The sequence below is a fragment of the Topomyia yanbarensis genome, chromosome 3, assembly GCF_030247195.1.
Source record: "Topomyia yanbarensis strain Yona2022 chromosome 3, ASM3024719v1, whole genome shotgun sequence".
Taxonomy (NCBI): domain Eukaryota; kingdom Metazoa; phylum Arthropoda; class Insecta; order Diptera; family Culicidae; genus Topomyia; species Topomyia yanbarensis.
The window spans coordinates 348,018,983-348,035,869 of NC_080672.1; the positions used below are offsets into that span (position 1 = coordinate 348,018,983).

Below are 16,887 nucleotides of genomic sequence, written 5' to 3' on the forward strand. Positions count from 1 at the left end.
ATTTTCACATTTTGGAAAGCTTTTTAACGTATATAGCCCTCTGTGCAATGCGTGCAATTTTACACATTTCCTCAGTGTTATAATCGGATAAACATCACATGTGCTATCACAAACAATTTTATTTTCAATTATGTGTCTAGGGTTTTTCGCGCAAGCCTGGATTGATAAAAAATTAAGATAGGCAGAACTATTCTTGAAATAGATTGACTTGAAAAGAGTCCAAATAAGGAACTAAACCAATTATTTTCCGACAGTTTCACTAATTTCACACTTCCATTCTTTAGAAAAAGTTCACAAAAAATAAGTAGTCTTGAAAAAATACTGTTGAAAAACTCTATGTTCTAGAAGAACTGATTTGCCAACACTTAAACAGCAGACTTGGTACTACACTTCGATGTGGAACTTGAGCTGTTTCTACAGACTTCGTAGCTAATTTATATCATATAGGACAATGATAGGACTAGCTATGATCCCACAGAGCCTTACTAATCCGTTCCGTGACGCATGAAAACTTGCGATGAAACAATTCAAGAGCAGTACCTGAGACAAGCCTGCAACTATAACTCCTCCACTCTATTAAATACGAACTAGACACAATACTCCAGTTTTCTTCTTCTGACCTGAACCAACAGTTACAACGTTTAGATGGTAGTAAACGAATTGTTTGTATTTATCTTCCAAGACAAAATCGAAACTCGACGAAAGTGGAGAGCGACGGTAGACGACTACGTAACTTGCAGACACCACGTACCAAAACAAAACTACTCAAATGCTTTTCCAAAACCAATTACATTGTTCCTACTGTAATCCGCTTAGTCACAAGTCTTCGTAGGTTACACAAGCGGAATTTAATTTCACGTTTCGGGTAAGCAACCGTTTGCAAAACAATTTCCTGTGATTTTACCAACATTTGAGGATTATACTAATCCCCTTAAACGAAAATAAGAAAAATGGTTTGAGCGATCTCAAGATCCGATCTAAGCCTAATCCTAGGTATTGAATCACTCACGTTTTAAATAAATATCCGTTAAATCACTGAATTGTGTCAGCTCACTCTAAGCGCACTGTCCTCCGATAAGCAATGATTCTGCCTGCACTTGGAATTACCTTCTATCCCGATCACCACCTCTGAACTTTGAACTGCTCCAAAATCGTACACTCCGTTGGTCAGAATCACGATCGTAACTGAATGACGGTGAGTCCGCCTTCGCCTGGTCCCCAGCGAAAATCTTTCCACCCCCTTCAATGAACTAAGAACTGCTCCTTCCTAAACCATCACCAGTTACATCCAACCGGTAGGAAATAGCCAATCGATCACGTCACAATTAATTTCGCACTTGATAATCGCGTAGCTGTAGCACTCTCCCTCTATCTATCTCTCTCTCTCTCCCTTCGCTTAAAATGCCACACCACCACGAAAGGCGCCAAGCTTCCACTATTCAAGTATTTCGCGCATTGATTAACTCTTGAAAACTCCGGCACTTTCTACATCACTAAACCCAGCCTGCGGCGACCACTGGACAAAAGATCAAATCAGATCACCTTCACCCCGAAGGAATTCACCATGTACCGCGCACCACAGCTACCAACCAGCGTCAACCGTGAACCGACAAAGTCAGACAGTGCCGACCGAACCTCACCACGGGCAGTCGTGAACTGAAGCGCGCTTGATCCCACGGTTTTGCTGATGATTCGCGCTTAGCTGCTGATCGTGGTTCGTAAGTGGAATTAATCTGGAAACATATAGAGAGAGAAAGAGAACGAGCGGTGAGAGTGGACTGCCAAAGTGCTTTGAATAATGATTTATGCGACTTCAACTCAACTGCTGAGGGAACGCGTGTGAAACTGGAACGTACTATACACTTTGATGGTCCGCCATGGCCGTTGCTGCGTGGCGATGTCGGATGGTGCATAGCAATGATGACCGCTTTTACCGGCTCTTGATTAATTTGTCATTTCTCACATCGTTTGCTCCCAATCAAAACGGCTCCGAACAGATTTTCCGGTTTTGTTCAGTGCGTAATTGCAATTCGCCACAGCCAGTGGCAATTGAAGAAGGAACTATGGGGTTTGTACACTGTTTGAAGTGTAGGTCTTTCAACTTTCGGGCGTAAAGAGATACATATTAGTCCTATAGTGATTTTTTTGTTTTGATTACATAGGTTGCTCGACCATATTTTTTTCAGATTAAAAACATGTTTCTAACCCTAAGTGCGGGGCTACGAATCGAACCCAGGTGAGTTGCGTATTAATATTGAGTTTTTGAATAACTGGTCCAAGTCTGATCAATTTTGTATAGGAGCGGATCCAGAAAAAAAATTTCGGCGGGGGTCCGAAATTTTTAATTTGAAATGATCATTGTACAATACGTTATACCACTGAGAACTGACATACAAGTAGAGTTTTAAACTTGTGTAAGAAATAAAACTGTCGCTTTGAAATGGCAACAGCAAGTAGCAACTTGCCATTGGCCGGCGCTGCGATCGGCCAGTAATCGCCATACGGCACTTGTTTGCAAACTTGGATACAATGGTGACTCACGCATGCAAACCTGTGTGCGATGGTGATTATCAACGTATTTTCTTTTAAATGTTTACACAGGTTTTTCGAGAAACTTTGTTCTAGCTTATATGTCTGTTCTCTGTGGTTATACGTCAAAAGCTCATTTAATGAAAATAATGGTGATCAAATTTGGCTTGAAATGATTATAAGTTTACAGCTAAATAAAATTTCTCATAAAGTTAAAAAAAATTTGAAGGGGGTCCGGACCCCCAGGACCCTCCCCCTGGATCCGCCACTGATTTCGTAGATTTTTTTCGAACGTTCACCTTATTGTGTGCAAATTCTTCTGCGCAAAAGTATATCGATAATCCGATTTACCGCAACCCTGGACACCCATTTCTTAGGGCCAATTCATAAATTACGTAACGCTTTTAGGGGGGGGAGGGGGTACGACAAGTTGTGACATAGGGGGGAGGGGGTGTTAACTAGATCGTTACGTAACATGTTTTCATCGAAGAAAAAAAAATTCTTGGAATTTCTTACGTAACAGGGGAGGGGGGAATGCAAAAATTTGTGACAATTTGTTACATAGGGGGAGGGGGGAGTCAATTTTGGGCAATTTTTGCGTTACGTAATTTATGAATGGTCCCTTATCTTTTTTCAATTCGAGGTCAATCCTATTTATATTGTACTTAAACCTAAATACCCTGAAACTAAACATAATAAACTGGACCGATATGGAATTGTGCATCACTTTTTCGAAAAATCATTCAATATAGATGTTAACTTTCCGGCGGACGCGCAAGTACACTGAGTGCATACCACTCAGAAAATCAAGCGAAATCGTCTTTGAACACTAGCGCCTACTCGTTCGGTGAGCCATCCACGCGCCTTCAGGTGGGCCAGCCATAAAGATTTCAACAGTGTATAACTTCTGAACGAGGTTTTTTTTATCGTAAGGTTGGCACTGTGTGGGACTCACGACTCGCTGTCGTGCCAAACCACTAAAACCACACCTTACTCTTTCTTCACCTTTTTTCCTTCCTTTTTTCAAGGAATTCCTTCGTTGGTTAAGGGCGGAAGGGGGACTCGTTATGATTTCATCACACATCTTTCTTTTGTTCACGAGTTTTTCGCAGCTATCTCGGAGCCTCACTTGATACATGAAAAGGCTCGAGTCATTCAGCTCTAAACTCATCTCATGATTTTCATCTTCATCTATTACGTCGCCATTTAATTCTCGTCTCAGTGAGCCGTTCAACTGCTGATTTCATGAATAATTTAGTTCCTGTTTTCGTGAGTCATTCAGCTTATCACGATTTACTCGGATAATCCCCGGTGATGAACTCACCCTACTCCGACTGAGAGTTCCTTGACGGAAGAATTTCTCCCGACACCGATACCCCCTTTCTTCAGCCATTTAGCTCCCAGCATTAACGAGATCTACTATCTATCTATAATCCGGTGGTGAAACTGCTCTAATCCGACTGAGAGTTCCCCGACGATGGAATTTCTCTGGGTGCAGATGTCTGTTTCGTGGGCCAATTAGCTCCCAACAAAATAGAATCTACTCTACTGCGAATTCCTCGGTGGTGTGTTTATCCCGATCCTGATGCTTGTTTCCGTGAGCCATTCAGCTCCTCGTTTCGTCGGACCTAACCTACTCGTCGTTTCGTCTTTCGGTGGACCTAACCTACTCTACGGATCAGCCAGTAGGTGCCCAGGGATGTCCAGCGATTCCGGGTGAAGCGTAACTTCCGGTTCGCTAGAGCCCCACCGACCCACTGCTGGCGGTTCGACGCGGTCTACTCGTTCTAGTCCCTAGTGGTTAATTTAGGCTACTCACGAGGTACCTGTTTGGGTGTCAAGGTCGGTCCGGCGATTCCAGTGAAGCGTGACGTCCGCTTCGCTAGCACCCCGACGACCCAAACCCGGTGCTACGTCGCGTACTACTCAACTGGTCCCCGGACCTAGACTACACCGGTGGAGAGTACCCGGCGGCGGAATTTCTCCTAAAACCCGAAACGCGTATTCTTCCGCTGGTAGCATTCCACGTTCTCAGCCAGAATGATACAGATGGGAACCATCCCGGCAATGACGCATACCGCATCCGACAATATCGAATAGCCACTAGGCGAAACGTGCTTGTCAACTTCGTCCGGTTTCGCTTTGAGTTCAGCGCAGCAGCACATGCTGGTTCGCCATACCTCAGTATTGAGGTTGAGACACCCGCCACAAGATGTCTCGTGCTGCCTCTTGCTCCTCCGTGATTCGGCATGATCTTTGCCAATGCGTTACTTGTCCTCGCGACCTTCTCACATACATAGTCGACATGGCTGTTGTAATTGTACCGATCGTCTGCCATCACACCCAGGTGCTTCAGCACACGCATCGGTGGGATGGATTGTACTCCGAAGCTGATCACGACACGCTTAGTTTTTTACGGTTGCTGACCAGCACTACCTCGGTCTTGTGGTGAGTCAGTAGCAAGCCGTCCAGGTTTTCACGATGCCTATTGTCTCTACCGTCAACATCTCCACCTCCTCAAGAGTTTCGCCGGTTATCATCAGGACAACGTCATCTGCAAAGCCGACGATCTGCTATGAACAGATCCAGTGTTAACACTCCGTTGTACATTATATTCCAGAGAGTTGGGCCGAGTATGGACCCCTGAGGTACTCCCGCCGTGAGCCTAATCAACCCCTGCCCCACGTTCGTTTCGTAGACCAGTAACTTTTCAGAACCTTGCACAGATAGTCCGGAAACCGCATCCTGTGCAGCGCTACGGCAATCGACCCCCCTCCCCCCGACTGGCACCGTTGAACGCGTTCTTCACGTCTATCGTTACCACGGCGCACCAGCGATTACCCCTTCTCTTTTGCTTCAATGCTTTCTCCACACTCACAATGACTTTCAACGTAGGTCGTCAGCGTGTTGAGGATGACCCTTTCCAGGAGCATCCAGCAGGCATATAGGCCTATACGATGCTGGATCTCCTGGTGGCTTCCCTGGTTTTGCTAGCAACACCAGCTGCTGGATCCTCCATCTATCCGGGAAGTAGCCTACGTCCAGGCATTTTTGTAGAACTATCCTGAACATGTCTGAAAATGCCAGGATCGCGGTCTTCAGTGCCACGTTGGGGATACCGTCCGGAAAGAAAGCTTTCTTCGCTTTCAGCCCTTTTGCCATTATAAGCAGCTCGTCGTTAGAGACTTGATTATCATCAGCATTTCCACCGTTTGCATCAACCTACGGTGTAGATGGCCATACAGTTGGTCGTGCTTCGGGGAAAGACCCTGCACGATAATCTTCAGATTGTCAGTGCACATTTCAGCTGGCGTCGTTGGACCCTTGATCTTGACCATCACGTCCTAGCTGTCCGGAATGTCACTTTATACTATTCTCTGACTACCTCTGAACGCGTCTTCTGGATGCTAAGCCTTTTGTTCCACCAATTCGCTGGATGCCGCTACTTTGTCGGCTCCATTTTTCTCATTGTTACGTCACACGCCTTCGTTAATATTTTCGACAGCTCCTCGGCATTCTGAACTGGAGCGCGGCTGTCGGCACGAAGTGCTTCCACAAAAAGGTACTTGTCGAAGTTTTTTACTTTTTACTTCCCATCGCAGTGAGGACTGGCGACTCCGTGGTACAATGCAGTTCCGCCTACCAATGGTGTAGTGAATGGCCAGGTGACCGCTGGAGTACTAGTCACTATCTCGACAATTCATGTTATCCATCAGCGACGAATTGCAGAATGTTACGTCGATGATGGATTCCCGGCCATTTTTACGGAAAGTACTAACGGAGCCTTCGTTGCACAACCTTATATCGAATTTCTGTATGGTAGTAGGAAAGCTAGCTGTGGGTCTAGAATTAGTACTCTTCCCCTACGAGAACAATCTGGGCGGCCAACTTCAGATTGTCTAATTTACTGATTTCGATGGATCTAGCCTACTCCGACGAAGAGTTCCCCGGCGAGAGAAGTTCGAAAGCCAGCCAGCGAGCCAGATGCCGAGGTCAGGTCGGCGATTACGGTAGAGTAGGGCATCCGGTTTGCTGGAGCCCCGGCGCGACTGGTGGTGTCTCGTCGCGGTCTACTGTACGCTGACGGAGAGTTCCCCGGCGAAATAAGTTCTCCCGATACCGATTCTTCTTTGGTTTCAATACCACAACTTCTTGACCGGCGCCATTTAGTGCCGCAACTCCTTTAAGCCCTTTAGTTCTCTTCTTGTGCCATTTAGCACTACTTCAGCTCCTCGACTTGTTCGCGAACTACTCGGTCTAGTCCCCGACGATGGACCTGATCTACTCCGACAGAGAGTTCCCCGGCGAGGGAAGTTCTCCCGAAACCGAGCCAATCAGCTGGGTGCCGAGGTCAGTTCGGCGATTCCGGCGAAGCAGGGCGTCCGGTTCACTGGTGCCCCGAAGATTCGCAACTGGTGGTGTTTCGTCTTGGTCTACTCAGTCTAGTCCCCAGCTGTGAATCTGTCTTACGCTGACGGAGAGTTCCCTGGGGAAAGAAGTCCTCCCAATACCGATTCTTCTTTGGTTTCCGCTATATTTCTATCGGAATAACCGGTGGAGTGTGCCGTGATCGGTCTGGCGATTCCGGATGGAGCGTGGCGTCCGGTTCGCTTGCGTTTCAACGGCTCATACTTGGTGCTCTGTTGCAGTCTACTCCACTAGTCCTCGCAGATAGATCTAGCTTATTCCTGCGGAGAGCTCCCTGGTAGTGATTGCTCTCCCGAAACCGTTGCTCGATGTTCATGACGCCGTTTCCGCTGTAAGACGGTAATGATCCACATCACAACTCTGTTTACTGCGTTCCACGTCTTTGCGTCGCTTGTCATTCTGTAGGCTACATTATCCGATCCTCCCGTTTTAAGTAGCTCCCTGCACATCGCATCAAACCTCGGACATTCAAAGGTACATGCTCTGGTGTCTCCTCGACGATCTCACACTCCGGGCACAATGGTGACGTTGCGTACCCGAACCGATGAAGATACTTCCTGAAGCAGCCTGGTGGCTCGGTAGGAGCAGTTTCAGGTAATTTCTCCGTGCTTTCTATTGACCCACGTCGACAGGTTTGGATGAGCTGGTAGGTCCACTTTCCTTTCTCCTTATTATCCCATTCCTGCTTCCACGTCGAATCGATTATCACCATCTTCCTCACGTTTCTGACGTTTCATTGATTGTAGCACTTGCTATCCTCCGCCCAGGGAGATGCAGATGGGGATCATCTTGGCGATAACACATACTGCCTCAGGTACGCAATCGCACCTCGTACGACCACCAGCCGGAACGTCCTGTTCAACTTTTCGCGGTTTCGCTTGGCTTTCAGCGCCGCACACCAGACAGGAGCCCCATATCGCTGTATCGATGTCGAAACACTAGACAAAAGACCGACATTTCGCAGGTTCAACGTGGTTGTTAAACCTCAACCGGTCGTCGTTTATCACTCTCAATTGCTTCAGTGCACGCTTCGATGCATGCGGCATGCGCAACGATGATCTGTATCCGCTGAACCGCTTTACAGTTGCTGACCAACAACACGTCCGTCTTATGGTGAGCTATTTGCAGCTTGACCCCGTTCATCCAGATCTGGATCGATCTATTGTATCCGTTGCCGACACTTCCATTTCTTCAAGTGTCTCACTCATCATCATCGTCCACGAAACCCACGATTTTGACTTTCCCAGGCAGCCGCAGTGTTAAAACCCCATTGTACATCCCGTTCCAATAAGTTGGACAGCTAATGGAGCCCTGAGGAACGCCCGCTGCGACTCGCATTGCCTTCTGCCCTTTGTTCGACTCGTACAGCAGTACTCTAGTCTGGAAGTAGCTCTTCAGGATCTGGCTCATTAATTTGTGCAGCGCTGCGGCAAAGGCCTACACGAGGCTGGATGGCCTACATTTCAGGGAAATTGCCATCATCTAAATACTTCAGCAGTAGCATCCTGAACGTGCCAGGATCGCTGCTTTAAGCGCCACGGTTGGTATTCCATCCGTACCGGGAGGTTTCTTTGATTTTAGTCACATCGACGCTTCATTGAGCTCGTCGTTAGTAGCTTACTTGAGTCCCTACCTTCTCGAAACGTTACTTGCGCTCCTCTCTCACTCCTCTCTACTCTTGATCTTGCTATCTGAGCCTGCCTTCTTGCTCTAAGACAAGGAGCGTGTAGCGTACTGAGTTACTCATTTAACCAGTAAGCTGCATGCCGTCTAGTGCATGGCTCCAGTTTTCGTGACATTGTAACGTCACAATCCGTCACAATCCTTCTTGTTAGATCAGCCGCATCAACGTAATTGATTCTGCTGTTCGCCGAAGTGACTCAACAAAGAGGTTCTTGTTAAAGACTTTCGTCTTCCACTTTAGCTTGCCGGTCGTCCTTCTCCGTGTTGCAGCAGGGTTCCATTGGCCGATGCGGTACCGATTCGCCTGGTGACCGCTATGGGTATACTTCTCGTACACTCTCTAATCCATATTCGCCATCAGTAAGCATTCAGTTTTGTCACGATACCAGGAGCCATTTAGCTCTTCGATTCGCCGCGATCTACTCGTTGTATTCCTCGGCGGTAGGTGTCGAGGTCTGCCACCAATTTTCACTATAAGGAAACATTCTCACAAAATAACTTTTGCAAATGAAACTTAGAGAATTCCATTTAAAATATTGGGCATATTTTTGTTGAACATATTCAATTTTTTCAAATTTCTTCAAAATATTTCGGGGAGGGCGGGTTCGTCAACAACCCCCCCCCCTCGCTACTACGCCACTAGCTAGAAAGTATTATTTTTACTAAACTTCCGTAGAATTCTGAAGAAGTTATGAAAAATCCGTAGATTATTCGAGCTAATCCGTAGATCCTTGGAAAGAGCAGAAATCCGTAGATCTACGGGAAAATCCGCTGGGTTGGCCACCCTGAGCATGGAGCAGACATTGTGGGTCTCGCACTCGCACGCGAATGAGGAGAGTGTGTTGGATTCTCACTCTTCCAGCAACACTGACTATGATCAATTTTACTAAAAAAAGTGTAAAACTAAATCAATTGCGCTTTTCACACACACAAATAGTGGAGAATATATAAAATCGCTGATATGGACAGTTTCAACTTCAATGAATTAAGTACCCCAAAACACTGTTTTGAACTATAGTGCGGGAATTCGAATTAGGCCACAGCGCGACACCTTGATTAATGAGTTGAACAAGGAATCATTTACCCTACCTTTAGATAAAGAAAAACTCAACAATCCAACATGAATTACTTTTTATTAATATATTAGTTCGCAGATATTACCACATGTAGATTTTAAATAATAGAGTAGATCAACAACAGTTAAAAAACGCCCGTACATTCTGATTAGGGCCAAGAACAACTTATGTAAGTATTTTCAAGGTCCGTAAGCCCATCGTTGGTGTTAGCTTGTGCCAGTTGACCACACAACTGATTACGATTGTTGATGTCCTGCAACAGCGATTGAAGGTAATCGTACACCAAAAGCAACATTTCCTGCCCGGAACTATACCCCGCAGGCAATTGGGTAAGATACTGAAAAGATATGGAAATTTGAATATTTAGCATTACAGAAGATTTCTGTAACCTACATAATTCAGACACGTAGTGGCTGCTGCAGAGCTACAGAGCTGTTGTTGGTTTGCAAGCGAAACAAAATCTTTCTTCGCAACTGATATCATATTTAGAACTGTTGGCAGGGATGCAATAATCGTGTTCACATTATTTTGAACACATTGCCCTAATTTGACCAGCGAAGTCGGGGAGTTTGCCATTTGACTGGCATTTCTGGAAGTGCAGTATTCTCCATTAGTATTATATCCCATCTCTCCCAGAAGCATTCTGTAATAGTTCATAAGAGCATCGATTCCTTGATCCAAGTACCCGGTTAGCCCACTCAAATCATTTCCAATTTGGTTGTCGATGCTCTTCTCTCCTGTGGCGATGATCTGATTCAAACTGAGCACATTTTGAACAAAATTCGGGAGCCCCGCCTGATTTGCCCCATACGTCTTATTCAACGCCGTGTAGGTTATGTTAACCCAGCGCATCAGACCGTTCAGACCGACAAATATCTGACTTCGGGCAGAGTTCAGAGTATCGTTGTAAGTTGCTACCACAGCCGTGATCTGCGTCAGGCTTTGACTAATCGTTACCAGCCCGTTGGATCCCACCGAAACGGGAGAGTACAGTGAGAGGGCCAAACCTAGACATCCCAAAATACAGGCCAACGCCAGCCAACGACACATTTTGCTTTCTTGCAGTTAGACACGTTCAAACACCGAGTGATAACTGATAGCATGCTGGATGGTTTGCAGGTCTTTTATATCGTCCATCCTGGATGAATTCGGTTGGAATGTTTGATATATGTATGACGCATTTGCATGGTACATTTGGATGATAGGTAGCTGAAGCAGATCTATATGGTATGGATATTTCAAGAGAACTATTCCGAGCAAGGATTAAATGCGAATTGCATGTGATCATTTAATGACATTGTATGATTATAAAGATCAATCGCGTTAGTGCGTCTCGCAACTGACCAGGACGTCATTTCTGATTCTATAACACTGTTTCATATTACAACATTTATTTAAAACAAATGTTATAAAATTTCTGGAAACTAATCTACATTAGCATACATATTATTGATCACATTCAAAGCATGAATTTATTGCGGCCAATGCTGTTTACCATCTATCGGAAATTTTACAGGGTTGGCCTACTGACCGATTAGATCAAGATCAAGATTAGTGAACCAAGAGGTCCGCGCATTATACACAACATGTATAATTACTCACTTATGTGGTTCTGTTGTAAACCATTGTACAGCAAAGGCGATTCTAGATGTTAGGCAAAAAGGGGCACGTTTTTGTGCTAAAACTAAAAACTACACTAAAACTACATTTTATCCACGTAGATCTAATATATTAAAGGATAAGGCCAAAGTTATTAGTTTTATTTGAGTATAAACCCCCTTAAACAAAAATTTGTCAGCACTGCATTAAAGTACTTAATAAAAAAAACCTTTCCGAAGACATCGATGTGCTATACGTCACAAATATTATAGAATCGTTTGGATTTTTTAATTTCGTCCGTATTTTTGGGAAGGGTCAACGACCAGAAATATATCTCCCGTAAAAACCTAGAGCTTAAAACTTAAATTACTTCGAATCTTTACAAGAATAGCAAGAGATATACGTATGAGTATTACAATATTTAGAATTTCGCGAAATGGTACCCTATTCGGTGGAAAAACACTGAAAATGTTATAAAAATCGATAAAAAAAAATAGATTATAAAAATCCTAATCTTAATTAACATTTTAGACCAAAAAACATATCGCTGTTTTAAAAATTCTACAGTGGTGTAACCCCTTAATGTTGTTTCACACAGCTACTCAGTAAAAATATCTCATCGGCACAGTGTATATTTTTCCTTGCAAATAATAAAAAAATGGAGAGGAAAAAAGTAGACCATCTTCAAATGTCCTACCCTAGGTCAAACTGAGTTGAAAATTTCTCATTCCTATAAGCGCGTGTACTGCATCAATATTGATAAATGAAGGCAAATCAAATAAGTAACTTTACCAGAAAAGAAAATCTTATTTGCGTAGTGTCTAGAAAAACAACTTGTGTTAGTACAGTCTACTGTTTCATTATACCATATTTGATTGTTCTTGCTTTAATACTAGGTACTTTCCCAAATTTCTGTCCGCGCGTGTTACATGATATACGCATTACAGATGGTAAACATTAGGCACCTCTTGCTTTCTACTCCTTTGAACAAAACTATCATTAATCCTGTTCACCGCCAAAAAATAGAGAACAAACGAAATGCCAGTTTGTTCCGGAGTAGGGGAATTATGGTTAAAATCGACACCTTAAGCTTACAATTTTTTCTAAGTTGCCGCAAAACCAATAAACCTATAATTTTTATGCAGAATTCTTCTTCAGAAAATTCTTAACAAGATTTAATTTTTTCAGTGCTTCAAAAAATTAATTTCATTAAAAATTATTGGTTGTAAAACTTGGAAAACAAAGTGACTTTTTGTAGACACTGCGGGTAAAACCGCCCATAGGGGTAAGACCGACACCCTATTTAATTTATTTTCTCTCCACTTTATTAAAATCTTTATCTTTAATCAAAATGAGATGTATGCGTGATTTATAAAGTGTGAGTATGTATGATGCAAATATGTGCTTTTCATTGCTTCATCATGTAGTGAGGGGAAGAAAGTTCGAAAGCGTAGTACTATAAATAAGAGTATTTTATGCTATAGGATTATTTATTGATATGAATATTTCCAAATAATCCTTGTGCACATCATTGCAACCTCCAGTGTCATTTTATTTCGTAGGAGAAGATTTGCAAGCGTTCTACGTTCTGCTAATTGGATTCATTCACTTATAAGTGACACATACACACTTCTTAGTAAAACTATCTTTTTCAGATTTGATTTTTCGGACTCTGATCATCAACGATCTATTGGGGTATACATAAGATCATTGTCTCATTGTGATAAAGATCGTCTATGATAAACCAAGAGAACACTAGAAATTCGGTTTGATGAGCTTTTTGCAGAAATAGCAAAAGCTTCGATCCCCAGTATTTTGAATTGAATCGCAAGTATACACAACCATCTTAATAGCGTATCGGTTTACCCTAACCATAGGGTGTCGGTTTTACCCCAACAGCGCACATTTTTTTATAAAAGCAATTAAAAATATTGCATTTCTCAAACTCGTCTTCAATGCACCTAGTTGATCATAGTACAGGCCAATAATAATAGGTACTGAAAAATGTGGTGATTTGAAAAGCTTTTGTTCGGTTAAAACCCTAAAATCTACCAACGAAATTTAAACGCTGCTGTCGCATGTTTTGTTTATTTTTATGACATTCGGCGCACTAACGTAAATACATTTTTATTTTCATATGCTCTAAATAAATGTACTAATAATAATGTATCATTATGAAATGCATAAAAATTTGATTTCTAGGAAAAGTTGTGGGGTGTCGGTTTTACCCACAGTGTCGGCTTTTCCCACAATTCCCCTACACCGGATTCTGTTTTTGCACGCACTTTTTGCACCGTTTTTTAACGACTTTTTTGCAAAATAACACGATTTTGTCATGACTAACCCCGATCAGAAACACATAACAAGAATGTTTCAAAACTATATCTCTCGTTGTTACTTTTTATAATTTTCTGTTATTTTAACTACTAACGAGACCAAATTTATAACACAATTTGTTACGAAAATTGCATTCAGTTACAATCTTGTTATTTCATTCTGATCGGGACGACTTACCTTTCAATATAGGGGCCCCATTTCAAAATTTCGGAAGAAAAATGATGTAAGGTTTTATCGCTTATATCTTTTGTTGTACTGAATGGATTTATTCAATTTCTTCGGCATTTTGTCGAAAATATTTGTACCAATGTTGTATTAAATTTTGGAATATGTAGGGCATTAATTATCAACGGAAAATTTGTGTTTTGAAAAATCTTTCGAAAACGATTCGGAAAAGTGAAAACTATCAGCCCATCCCGCACAGAACCGTCAATATGGTGCACCAACCGAACAATAAAATAATGAAAAGTTTTAAATATAGGTCCACTACATGTTTGTTCCTATAATTATTCGTATTGGGCTGCTTGGCGAGAGCAGTTGGTGGGGAAAAGCCGGCATATTAGTTTTGGTTATGATCATGATCGCACGAGAACGAGCGAGAAAGCGATAGAAGTGCAAATTAGCGAAAACGTTACGTACATTTTGAATATTGATAACTTTCCTTCTACTAAACAGATTGCTAATCCTGTTCCATAAATCGGAAGGAAAACGTTCAACGCTTGCTACCGATATAGCAAACATATAAAATTTGTTTAAATAGTTCAAGAATTACTTTAAATGAGAATCAACATTAATTATAAAACCTATAAATAGGGGTGCCGCAGCTTTTCTCAAATCCAGACGTGTGTAGAACGCTAGAGGTTAGGTCGTGATAAGCTGCATCGGACCACCAATTAAATTCGTCTACCACCGGAGAGAAGAAGAAAAACGGTGGTGGCGGTGAGAAGGCCAAAAAGCCAAAGACTAAGAAACGCAGTCACTGAAAAGGCTGTAGCAACTGCCACTAAAAATGCCACTAAAACATCGAAGGCTGCAGCGAACAAGCCGAAGACCCCAAAGCCAAAGAAGGCCGCCAAACCTGCCAAGAAAGCTGCCCGAAGAAGATAAGTAAATTCACGCGTCTCTAATATTGCCAACAGTCCTTTTCAGGACTAACAAAATACTTGTAAAGAATTAGTGGTGCTTATTTTCCGTTAGCGCCTTTAATTGTAGATGGATTTGTGTCATAGTTATATGCAAACCGTCATTCGTTTTCGAGCTCTCCATCGAGACAGAGGTTGTTTTTTCTAGTCCGTAGTGCTGTGTGAGGCGATAAAGAATAGTTTTAATCCGCATTCAAGGTTATTTTGCCAGTTCGGTTCGGTCCTCAGTCTTTTGTTCGCGTGTGAGGATTAAACAATAGCCAGCTGTATAAGCTGGATCGGTTCGTCGTTGGACACCAGTTTAAAGCTATGTGGTTTTTGTCTTTTGTAACACATTTATTGCTTTCTTCCGTCTGCGCGGGCGCTGACCCCGTGCGTTGACGTTTTCTATGGTTCCCTCTCCGGATGGTCAAATGGAAGTTGAATCGGGTACAACTTCTAAGGCTCCCCCCCGGCCCAAATGCTATCCAGAACTCTCAACTGGTCCATTTGTGGTCTTCTTTCGGCCCAAGACTAAATCACTGAATCTTCTTCAGATTTCTAGAGACCTGACGGAACGGTTCTCGGCTGTGACCGAAATTTCAAAGGTCCGCTCGGACAAGATAAGGGTGTTGCTAGCCAACTCAAAGCAGGCAAACGATATTGCTTGCTGTGAGCACTTTACGCGGGATTATAACGTGTATATTCCGGCTGTAAGAGTACAATCCGAAGGCGTCGTAACCGATGAGAGTTTGACGTGCGAGGATCTGCTGAAGTACGGGGTTGGCCGATTCAGAGACCGCTTACTTCAGCCAGTTAAAATACTTGAGTGCAAACGTTTGCACTCAGTAGTAGTTGCGGGGGACGGTTCAAAAACGTACCCCCAATCAAACTCTTATCGGGTGACCTTCGCTGGTACCGCTTTGCCAAATTTCGTCCTCTTGCACAAGGTTCGTCTGCCTGTGCGTCTGTTTGTGCCGCGGGTAATGAATTGCACAAAGTGTAAACAACTGGGTCACACAGCCACCCATTGTAGCAATAAGGCCCGCTGTGGAAAATGCGGGGAGAATCATCTAGATGATTCGTGCAGTAAGCAAGCCGAAAAGTGTCCTTACTGTGCGGAGAGTCTGCATGATATCTCGGCATGTCCCGCGTACAAACTACGCGGGGATAAACTGAAACGTTCCCTTGCGGGACGATCCAAACATTCTTTCGCAGAAATGTTAAAGAATGCTACGCCACCATCCTCAGCAAACATCTATACTCACTTGCCTCCTGACGAGGGCGAGGCTGGTAACCCACAAGAGGGAACATCTACTAGGGTGCCTAGAATTTATAGGAAGAGGAGGAACACTTCCTCTCGTAAAGTTCCTTGTAAAGGCCAGAAGGTGTCCCTTGAGGGGGCTCCGAAAGTCACATCTATTGGAAGTGTTGCAACCAAACCGAAGCAATTAGCTCCTGGTCTCGGAGGATTAAGCTCAGAGAAGGAGTTCCCAGCACTTCCAGGAACATCAAAAATCCCAAGTGTTCCTTTGTTTCAGTTCGAGAGTAATCACAGCACTGGAATTATAAAACTTTCGGACATAGTGGACTGGATAATAAAAACTTTCAATATTACTGATCCTATTAAAAGTCTTATGTTAGCTTTTCTCCCTACAGTGAGAACATTTTTGAAGCAGTTGACTGCTAAATGGCCCCTCCTCTCAGCGATTGTATCCTTCGATGGCTAACTCATCGAACGAGGTCACGGATTTGATCACTGTTCTACAGTGGAATTGCAGAAGTATCATCCCGAAAATCGATTCCTTCAAAATTTTAATAAATAATTTGAGTTGCGATGCATTTGCATTATGTGAAACTTGGTTAACTTCCGACATAGAACTCAACTTCCACGACTTTAATATTATTCGCCTGGATCGAGACACCCCCTATGGAGGAGTGCTTTTGGGGATCAAAAAGTGCTATTCCTTCTACAGAATTAACCTTCCCTCGATAACAGGTATTGAAGTTGTCGCTTGTCAAGTAACAACCAAAGACAAAAGCCTTTGCATAGCTTCCATATATATTCCCCCCAACACCGCGGTTGGGCACCGACGGCTACAAGACATCTTAGA

At 43.3% G+C, this 16,887-nt stretch overlaps 1 protein-coding gene across 2 annotated transcripts in view; it reads right to left on the reverse strand.

Moving 5' to 3' along the window:
* The window catches only part of LOC131693890 (tetraspanin-9), a 69,073-nt gene extending 67,408 nt beyond the window's left edge, over positions 1-1,665 (reverse strand). Inside the window, exon 1 of one of the 2 annotated variants that reach the window (XM_058982145.1) lies at positions 1,108-1,665. The gene's annotated coding sequence lies outside the window, so the exon portion shown is untranslated. Of the gene's footprint in view, positions 1-1,009 lie in introns of both variants that reach the window. The other variant, XM_058982144.1, reaches the window with a different exon arrangement.
* Between the last annotated feature and the right edge of the window lie 15,222 nt (positions 1,666-16,887).